Raw genomic sequence first — 11,356 nt, 5'->3', positions numbered from 1 at the left:
CTTGAAGGAAAAAGAAGATGAGTGGAGGGAAAGGAAGAGAAGGAACACGAAATTTTGTTCCTCAATTGAGGTATGAACTTTGAAGTGTAAATTCTTAAATGATCAAAGTTGAAAAAATGCACGCACATGACCTCTATTTATAGCTAAGTGCCACACAAAATTGGAGGGAAATTTGAATTTCTTGAATTTGAAAATGAATTTGTGGAGCCAAATTTTGGAGCCAAAATTTTCTTAATTATGATTAGTGAATTTCAGTTATGGTTCAACCCACTAATCTAAGATCAAGTCCAAGATTCTCCACTAAGTGTGCTTAGGTGTCATAAGACATGTAAAACATGAAGGACATGCAAAAAGTGTAACTATATGATGGTAATGGGATGTAGCAAGCAAATGCTCACCTCCCCCTCTAAAATTTAATTGGATTGGGATTCTCTCAATTCAATCAAATTTATTTCCCAACACACACATCAAATATTCACTTAATGCATGTGAAATTAGAAAATTATCCCTAATACAAAAACTAGTCTATGTGTCCTAAAATACAAAGGGTTGAAAAATCTTACATTTCTGGGGTACCCTACTACATTATGGAGCCCTAAATACAAGACCCAAAAATAATGAAACTTTAATCTAATATGTACAAAGATAAGTGGGTTCATACTTAGCTCATAGACTTGAAATTTACCCCAAGGTTCATGAGAATCCTAGGACCTTCTCTTGCATATCTGGCTCAATCTTCTTAGAATCTTCTATCTAATATCTTTGGGGGTAAAATTGCATCAAAAAACTACTTTTAACATAATAATAATAATAATAATAATAATAATAATAATAATATAGAAAAGATATGACGGTGACCTTTTGGCCGCTGATATGCCAACATTCTTAAAAGTTTAACTAAACATTGGTAGACCCATATTTAGTCTATAACTAGTTATTTTAGTATGTTTAGCGATTTCTAGTAATTTATAAGCTGGCTTGATTATAATTGATAAATTATATTGATTAAAATAAGTTTAGTGGTCATATGAATTTATTTCAGTAGTTTTCAATTTATTTTCAGAAATCATTTCAATTAGTATTTTAACTTATAATATATTGTTTTATATATTCAATTAGTATTTAAATTTATTTTCAGAAATCATTTCAATTTATTTCTCCCTGTGCATTGGAGACTTAATTATTTAGTATTTTAATTGAAGTTTTGCTTTATATGTTAATATAATATATTATTTAAATGAAAAAATAAAAAAAAATTATAATTGTATTTTAAATTATTAAATATTTTTATAAACATTTTAAATTCAATTTAATCTTTCAATGGAAAATATTTCATTTCTTAATATTTTTAGAATATTAACAATCTTTGTTGATATATTTTTAGAAATTAATGCACATAGATATTTATAATTTGAACTAAATTTTTATGTCATATATTTATATAATATGATTATTTTCATGAATTAAGTTTATCAAAATAAAATTCATTGGGCCAAACTCTATCTAGTAGTATATAGTAGTAGAGTCATTTATGTTCTCATCCGTCGACCGATTAGATGGAAACCACGCAATATTTCATTAATGTATTATAAATTGTTTTTCTTACCAATTAACATGGCAGGGAGAGATATTTCCCCTTATTAATAGTACTATAACTTAGGGCAAAGGAGTATACACTGATACACATGGTTATGAATAAAGAGTGAGGCCAAGGATAGAGTTATTCTAATATTCTAATTAACATATCTTTTTGTTAACTTCTATTTCTTACGTAAAAAAGCATTCGATTTTTTTCTTATATATTTTAAGATATTAAGTAAATATATTTTTAATTTAATATTTCCTTATAAAATAATAAAAAAGATAACAAGTCGGCTCAATAAAAACCGAATAGTAAATAATTCTTCAACCTCAAACGTTGTGGTGGGCAGCAACTAAATATGTGCATAGCTACTGAAAGGTTCATGTTCATACATATTTTCTTTGCCTTCGAATTTATTAGAGATTAAATTTACCAATTAAAAATTTTGTTGAGTTGGTTCAAAATAATATACGCTATAATTTTATTTAGAGAAACCAAATGTATAAATTATTATAATTATTAGTAGTTGTTGATTTAAATAATAAGGAATTTTGGTTTTCTTTGAGAAAAATTTTAAATCTGAGTTTTATAAATAAAAAAATATTTATGTAAATCTTTATGAGAATGAGTTATATATAATATTTACTTTTTCATATTTATGTTTTTATGATGGTTTATAAATACTTATTGATTAATGTTATATTTTATAGACTAATTAAAACATTTACTGTGAGAATCACACAGTCAATAACTGATCAATTGTTTCATAATATTCGAATTACAAATATTGAAGAAGAGTTTAATTTTGATAAAGAAAATTATTAATATTATTATCAATTAATTAAAAATGATTTTTAGATATAAGTTTTATAATCCACTGGATTAACACAATGGAGGATAGGTTTTGGCTCTATAATTCACTTGTGAAGAAAGGATATATTTTACGGGAAAATTTGTAATCAATTTTTTTCATGTATAAATTTTTTTTATCGATGATAATAGCACATCACATGTGAAATTAGTTTCTTACCTAACAAAAATAAGAAACACCCATAATTCCTTAATTATTAAGAGAAAGACAAGGTTTTATAATAACTATTGTGAAAATCAATAATGCTATCATATCTAATGATTAACAGAATAAAATAAATATTTATACAATTATTTCATTAAATTAAATTCATTTAAAATCGCAAATAAAAACATAAGGATAATGACAATGTGAAGTAAAATATGATCTGTTACTGGACCATTTTTATAAGATGTTCATAATAACTGTGATATAGTTTGGACAGGGGAACTTAGTTGTTGTTCGAAAATGGGATCACATGCAGATCTTGGTCTCATCATTGTCTGGATGATGACAATGAAAGCTTAATTGAAACACAAACAATAAATAACTGGACCATAGTGCTGCCCATTTGTCCTTTTATTTCTCCAACATCACTATCCTTTCTATTCACTTTTTTTCTCTCCTCATCTCTAGATAATTCGTTATGAGTACACTTCATCTGTATAATAAGGTAGTCACTATTTGGTGTGTTAAAAAAGTTCCAGGTGCACATAATTTTACAGTAATTATTTTACTTAATATAAAAAAATAATTATCTTTGTTATTTAATATGAAACGAATTGCATTTAATGTTTTGTTTGATTGAATGATTTTTTTTTCTATTTATAAAAAGTTTATAATACTCATACATCTTATTCAATAAATTAAACTAGACTCTTTAGTTGGTTATATGAATTTTGAAAAGAAAGAAGGACACCATGTTTTTTAAAATCTTTTTATTGGTTTAGTTTATTCAATAAAGTAGAAGGGAGGATCATTAGGACCTATATTAAAATTTCACAACTCTAAAAGTGGGAAGAAAAGTAAAGGAATGAGTTTTTTTTCTTCTTATTCTTATTGTCCATATTTGTTTCATTTTAAAGTATATTTATGCCATTTTATATATTTGTTTTTTCTTCTTTTAACTTACTATATAATCTGACAAGAAGACATACAAAATTTAACTTTCTATATTTTTTTCCTACTAAGCAATCCAAGTATGATTACCATTTTTTACTCTTTTTTCTTTCTTCCTTTTCTTTCTTTTCATTTTATTTTCTTTGCTAAACCAAACATATATACCCTTAAATAATATTAGCCACACATACATATCTTTTATCTTCAAACTTTTTTTTTTTATAAATAACCACACATACATATTAAAACACTATTAGTCGTACATATATATGTAAATAGACGTGACTATGGGGTATTTGATGACAGTATATGTTTTTTGGTCCATCTTGTGTGACCACTTCAACTTGTTACAAGCACAAGCAACAAGGTGCTTAATTTTCATAGTGAGGGGTGGGGTTGTAAAGACAGAACAATATGCAACTGGTGGCTTCATTTATGGTTTATATTCAATAATTAATAGACAGGCAGAGAGAAATGTATTTTTCGTCCCAATTGGCTATTATATTTGGTAGCATAAGCTTGTTGGGCACGAAAATGTCTTTGTAGTTATTATATAAACAAACAAATTGGTTTCTATATATAACGCTATCCGTTCTAACTTTGGTAGTTATTCTACTATCATTGCTACTAAAGGTTAGTTTTTACCCGTTCATTTTTTGTTCTTGAGTTTCTGATGTTAGTGACTTGTCCTAACTTTGAAATAAGGAAATGTTTTCTTTATCTTAAAATTTTACGCCATCAAAAGACAGTGTGATGTTTTTTTTTTTTGTTTTAGTTTTAGATATAAAATTTTAAGTACTTTACCAATAAAATAAAAAATTTATTTTTTGTGGCCTAATAAAATAAAAAAAAATTCTATAAAAAATTAAAAACTTTATTATTAGAAGCATTTTGAAAATGTTCTTACAAATCCTTCTAGAAGTTTAATTCTGGAATACATTAAATAACTGTTCTTGAAAATTAATTTTAAAAATAATTAGTATATTGCTTCAGGAAATTTTATTATTAAAGATTGTTCAATAAATTTTGAAATTAAAATTTAAAAAAGGATCAAAATGTCTTTCATAGTTTTAATTCTGAAATATATAATTTTTCTTAAAAGTTTATTTCTAAAGTGATTTTACAATCACTTTTGGATTTAAAGTTATGAAAAAATGTATTATAATTTTGAATTTAAAATAATGGAAGTAATAAAAATATATTCATTTTATTTAACATTAGATAATTTCAGAATAAAAAAATAAAAAGAAATAATGTAATTAACAATAAAAGGGTGGTGTGAAAAATAATATTCTAAAACAATGATGGCTTTAATTAAGGTCCATGTCAGTGACCAAAAAAGGGTATTGCTAGGTGCACCCAACACTATTGCTGGTGCACCTAGCATTTTACATGAATGGACAAAAATGTCCTGTCTTAAATTTAAAAACAAATAATGCGCACCCATTGTTACGCTTCTTCTTCTTCTTCTTCGTTGCTCGTTTTGTTCGTCGCGCCACCGTCTCCTCCACGTCGTTGCATTCTTCTTCTTCTTCTCCTCCTTTGGGTGGCATTGAGGACCTCCATTGAAGGTGTTGCTCCACCGTCGAGGTAAGTTTCTTCTCCCCATTAATGGTGTTTCCTTTTCTGCATTTCGTTTGGTTACAGGCGTAGCTGATAGGAATTAGTTTAGGTATACGGATGTAGTTCATCCGTATTAGGGATATTAGGAATAGGAATTAGGTTTGTTCATACGGATGTACTTCATCAGTATGTGTTACTGATTCCGTAACGTTCATACGGATGAATCTGATTGGGAAGCAATGATTGATAAATATGAGCTACAAGATAATAAGTGGTTAGAAAAGATATTCTATTCGTACAAATGTCAAAATTTTTGTGTTGGAATGTCCATCACGCAAAGTAGTGAAACCATGAATAAATTCTTTAAGAAATTTTTAAATTCAAGTACTCCACCGAATAAGTTTGTGATACAATATGAGAAGACTTTTGATGCATGTTATAACAGGGAAAGAGATAAGGCTTTCAAAATAGTGAATTCAAAACCATTAATGCAAACTTGTTATCTTATGGAAGAAGAAGCTTCAAAATTTTATACGAGAATTGTTCAAAATATTTCAAGAAGAATTGATTGTCTCTCAGTTGTTTGTTGCAAACAAGATTAAATTGTCCATTGAAGTCTCCAGATACAAGGTTCATGAAATTTATAAAGAGAAGTCTAATTATTATGTGACTTTTCATGCCATATTTCAAAAGAAGCAAGTTGTAGTTGTCACATGTTTAAATTTTTGGGGTATTCTTTGTAGACATGTGCTAAATGTATTCCTAAAGAAAAAGGTTTTTCTCTCCCTGCACAATATATTCTAAGTCGATGGACCATTAATGCTAAGAAGGAAAAAGCTAAAGGATTGGCAAGTGAAGATTTCCATGAAGACAACAATGAAGCTTCTGGTATTTTATTGTTTAATAGTGTTATGGTTGAATCTCTTGAACTATATGAAAAAGCATCAAGATAAAAAAAAACATCATGATGTTGCAATTGAAGGTATACAAGAGCTAATGAGAAGGCTTGATCTATTGTAAGTTGAAGAATCAAAGGAAGACTTCAGTAATTCGATAAATCAAGTTATTCTAGAAGTCTCTAATACTATTATAACCTTGCATGATCCTCCCCTTGTGACAACTAAAGGGCGTCCACGAACTTTGAGAATGAAAGATGGTTTGGAATTACTTAAAAAATAACATTAGACTAACACGAACTATTATCATTGTTAAAATAACATTATAACATCATATGTGTATCACAAGCAGCAAAAAATACCATTATACCAGCAACATTAGACTAACACTAACTACTACAAATAGTAATATATATGCTAATAAATTAGATGGATGCAAGCCTTCATGAAAAGCTAATGACAAACCTTCAGGAAAGAGATACAAACTTAATAAGGAGCACAAAACATTGATTATATTTTATTCTAATAATCATTTGGATTTAGTAAGCTAAACAGATTCTCATACCTTCCTGCCCAAAGGCAGGAGTAGGGCATGAAGGATTTCGACCTATCCATAGACCCTCACTTGATGACATCCTCCATTGCTCGTTGGCAACAAATTGCCTCTGGCCATCTGGAAGTGATGGCAATGAGAAGAAAGGATGCAAAGAATGTGGAAGATGTTGCTGAATTGTAGGATTTGGATATGAATATTGATTGGATGGATTTAGAGGCTGGGCAGGATGCATGTGTCTTGGAGCAAATGGTGAGTTAGCCGGCTGAAGTTGCAGATTAGGTTGAGGGCCTCGAGAACTTAGATACATATCATTTTGCCCATATTCCAACTGCCTTAGAGGGTTAAAACCACAAGGTTCCTGAGAGTTGCAACCTGCCATTGGAGGAAAGCAAGCAAATGGCTGTTGCAATATTTCATTATTGACAACTGAACTATTGCGACCTCCAGGAAAAGAATTCCCAGCCATTTGAACTATTTGGTTGCCTTGTAGGGAGGACTCCATTTGTCAAAACAATCAAAGCAAACAAATCCAAAACAAACCAGTGATATTTGAAAGCCAAAACATCTTACATTAGTTGAGCCACTAAAATTATGAGGTACACTATGCTGATACCCAGACAATGGCGATGACTGATGCAATGATTGAGGTGGCACTAATATCTGGGAGAAAAGTGGAGGCTGAGAAGGTTCAGATGATTGAGGAATCAATGAAGGTGGAAGGCCTGGGGGTTGCAACACTGAGGGTGGTGGGGGAGGTGATAAAGGATAATGAAAGAGGTGGTGGAGGTGGAGGCAAAGATGGCAGAGGCGGGGGAGAAGGGGGTGAATCAAGTGGCAATGGAGGAGAACCCTCAAGAATATCCGGTATCTCTGCAGAAATGTTCGAAGCTGGATCTAAAATCCTATCTGAGCCCTGAAGTTGAGAATCCATTTCAGAAGGACTGTTCAATAATACAGGCCTTTCCTCCTTAAGGTGACCTGAAACATCTTCCATTTCCAGCTCACCATTCACATCCTCCAAGATACAATGGCGCTTGTCACTCGGGGTAACTGTAGAAGTTTCTGAATCCACAACAGTGCGACTGACATCAGCTGGAGATGAGTTACTCGGAAAATCATTGTCTTCATCTTCTTCAAACAGATGAGAAGATAAAAAGCTAGGCAGCTGAAATGTAGCATTACTGATATCCAACATCGAGATATATAACAAGAATCAGAATTAGAAAGTTTTTGAAAGCAAGTAAAAATAGCAATAGAACAGAAAACAACAATTAGACAGTTGTGTTTTCTTATGCTGTAACTTTTTTCTTGCTATAAGGACCCAACATTTATTATCCTGGGTTAAAGAGTACAAATCACCGCTGACTCTTACAAGGAAAACATAATAATGAGAACAAATGCAAGTGCAACACAAAGCTCGAGCTTCCAACCTAATAAAACAATGATACGAATAAATGCCACACCTTCCATACAAATCAACAAGCATGCCCTCCATTTCTCTTATTGGGTCATCCAAAGACCCTTCTGCTCGGGAAGGATGCTTGAGAGAAAAACTAACTGTCATATCATCATTTGAAACTTCAATATCATCCATGTAACGACGAAGAACTGATTCAGGAAAAATTTTCCTCTCAACCCATAACCTTAAAACCTGCATTCCACACACACAAAAACAAACAAATGTAATATCTCTCATGGTATACCCACTTACAAAAAACTGGCATAAAAACTTTCCTATACAAAATTACCTTTGCCTATATCCTAATAAAGAAAAGATGGTATTCAAGTAATAGATAATCTACAAAATATCCTCTCTTCTATTTTTTGGTGATAGTGAATAGTCAGATTAATCATTCTACAGAAGAAAAGAAATTAGATTGAGAGATTCATTCTACACTATCGTTTTCCTTATAAGCTCAAGAAAAGTATGGCCAAACACAACTTAATAGTACTTAGGGCTTCTACCTAATGCATTCATAGTTGTTGCAAGGCAATTCCATTATTTATATGCTGATAGATAAAGTGTCATTGTTTCATTCTTGATTATTTCTTTTTCCTCTTATTTTATTCTTCTGTTTAGGAGTATACTTATTTTCCTCCTCATACTTCACTTTTTTTTTTCTCAAATAAAATTTTTGTTTACAAAAAAGAAGAAAAAGCTGACCTTGAGACATTGGCAACAATTTTCACGAGCACTATCCCTAGGGGGAGCAGCAGCACCAAGAAGATGTGACAACCCTCCTTGAGCTATAGGGATGTATGAGGCTCCCGTAATGCCTGAAAAGTGTATCTACAATTAGTTCAAGATTTCATGAAAGACTATACCTGAGACTTGAAAATTTGGGCAGATAACAGAGAAGAGGAAGAGGCAGACAGAGATACAGGCAAATCCATGATAAATGCAACAAAACAACGCTGTATGGAGTCATACTCCCACCTTTTTTTATTATGTGAGCACTGGGTGATGGAATCAACAAGAAAAAACAAATCCACTTTACAATGAAAACTAGTTTCATTTTCCAACTTTTGGATAAGAAGTTCAACAACCTGAACATAAACTTCAAAGTAGGTCCCACTACAAGCAAATTAACAATCAAATTGATGTTACAACAAAAAGTAATTGCAAAATTCCTAACATCAAAGAAAATATATTCACGTCACATCTCTAATCTCTACAAATATACAGAAGCCTGCATTGCCATATTCTAAAAGAACGAATTGAACACAAAACACAGAAGCAAACTAACAGTTTTAATTTTTGTTGGAAAACTGCCTTAATTTGTATTAGGAAAATGGAAAACTGCCTTAATAATGTGTCTCCTACAAGGGGAAGAAATGGTGAACAAACGCAACGGATAAACAATAGGTGTGACCTCTTTCATAAAGCATTTTATCATCAAAGCTCCTTCTTATGTATGCCGGTCAACTGGTTCACAAGATCTTTTTCTCCAAACTTTATTAAGATATCAATTGCAGCATCTTTGTGTGGAGGTCGTAGCAGAACTGATTTCTTAAGCATTATCTTGGCCAGCTTTGTGGCCTCCTTGAGGTGGCTTCTTTGACAAAGCCCAATTAAAAGAATAGAATAAATATCAGAGTCAATGGAAGACAAGAATCCCTTATTCTCAATTGCTTCAAGCAAGTAGAATCCATCCAATATTTGGTCCTTCATACAAAGCTCCTTTAGCAAGAGGCTAGATGCCAAAGTATCCAGTCTTACATCACCAGCAAGCATTTCCTTGAAGAGCTTCTCTGCTTCCTCCAACTTTTTAATCCTTATCAAAGAAATCACAAGTGAATTGTAGAAATCACCATGTTCCAGAATATATTGATACTTCCAGAATTAGATTTGTCCATGCAGATCTTCCAGAGAGAGTCTGTATTGTGCTTGGCATAAAAAAGTTGTCCAACATTGTGATAGAGGTAGATTTTAGATACATTTTCCTATGTATTCTTATCTAAGTTTTATATGCACAAGGCTTTTACTTACTGGAATGTTTCTGTCTGGGCTTTTAGGAACTGGATGAGAATCACACACTACAGACTTTAGGTTCTCTGGGGTTTGTTTTACTAGTGACCATCAAACAGAAGTTATCAAGCAAGTCTTTTCAAACTGATGTCTGGAGTGTTGTTAATAGCATGAGCAGCTACATTCCAACATTCAAGAGCTTTTCATTGGACACAATAGAATGCTTATTGAACTCTACTGCAGAAAAGCTGCAATTTGTCAAGTGTCTTAAAACAAAATTTCTGCTCTTGCCCAATTTAGTAGTTGTTACACGTGCAGGCAAAGATTTCATCATTCCAGAGTGGAAGAATGGTTCGGCACATCAAACACTTTATTTTATGAACCAATCAAGATCCCATATTCTAGTAACTGAGCCACCAACTTATATTTCCTTTTATTGTGTTGCACTTGCATCTGTTCTCATTATTATGTTTTCCTTGTAAGAGTTAGTGGTGATTTGTACTCTTTAACCCAGGATAATAAATGTTGGATCCTTATAGCAAGAAAAAAGTTACAGCACAAGAAAACACAATTGTCTAATTGTTGTTTTCTGTTCTATTGCTATTTTTACTTTCTTTCAAAAACTTTCTAATTCCGATTATTGTTATATATCTCGATGTTGGATATCAGTAATGCTACATTTCAGCTGCCTAGCTTTTTATCTTTTCATCTGTTTGAAGAAGATGAAGACAATGGTTTTCTGAGTAACTCATCTCCAGCAGATGCCAATCGCACTGTTGTGGATTCAGAAACTTCTACGATTACCCCGAGTGACAAGCGCCATTGTATCTTGGAGGATATGGATGATGAGCTGGAAATGGAAGATGTTTCAGGTCACCTTAAGGAGGAAAGGCTTGTATTATTGAACAGTCCTTCTAAAATGGATTCTCAACTTCAGGGCTCAGATAAGATTTTAGATCCAGCTTCGAACATTTCCGCAGAGATACCTGATATTCTTGAGGGTTCTCCTCCATTGCCACTTGATTCACCCCCTTCTCCCCCGCCTCTGCCATCTTTGCCTCCACCTCCACCACCTCTTTCATTATCCTTTATCACCTCCCCCACCACCCTCAGTGTTGCAACCCCCAGGCCTTCCACCTTCATTGATTCCTCAATCATCTGAACCTTCTCAGCCTCCACTTTTCTCCCAGATATTAGTGCCACCTCAATCATTGCATCAGTCATCGCCATTGTCTGGGTATCAGCAGAGTGTACCTTATAATTTTAGTGGCTCAACTAATGTAAGATTTTTTGGCTTTCAAATATCATTGGTTTGTTTTGG

This window comes from Glycine max, chromosome 15 (genome assembly GCF_000004515.6).
Source record: "Glycine max cultivar Williams 82 chromosome 15, Glycine_max_v4.0, whole genome shotgun sequence".
NCBI classification, from domain to species: domain Eukaryota; kingdom Viridiplantae; phylum Streptophyta; class Magnoliopsida; order Fabales; family Fabaceae; genus Glycine; species Glycine max.
The sequence above is the reverse complement of the archived record's forward strand: the minus strand, read 5'-3'. Positions refer to the sequence as shown.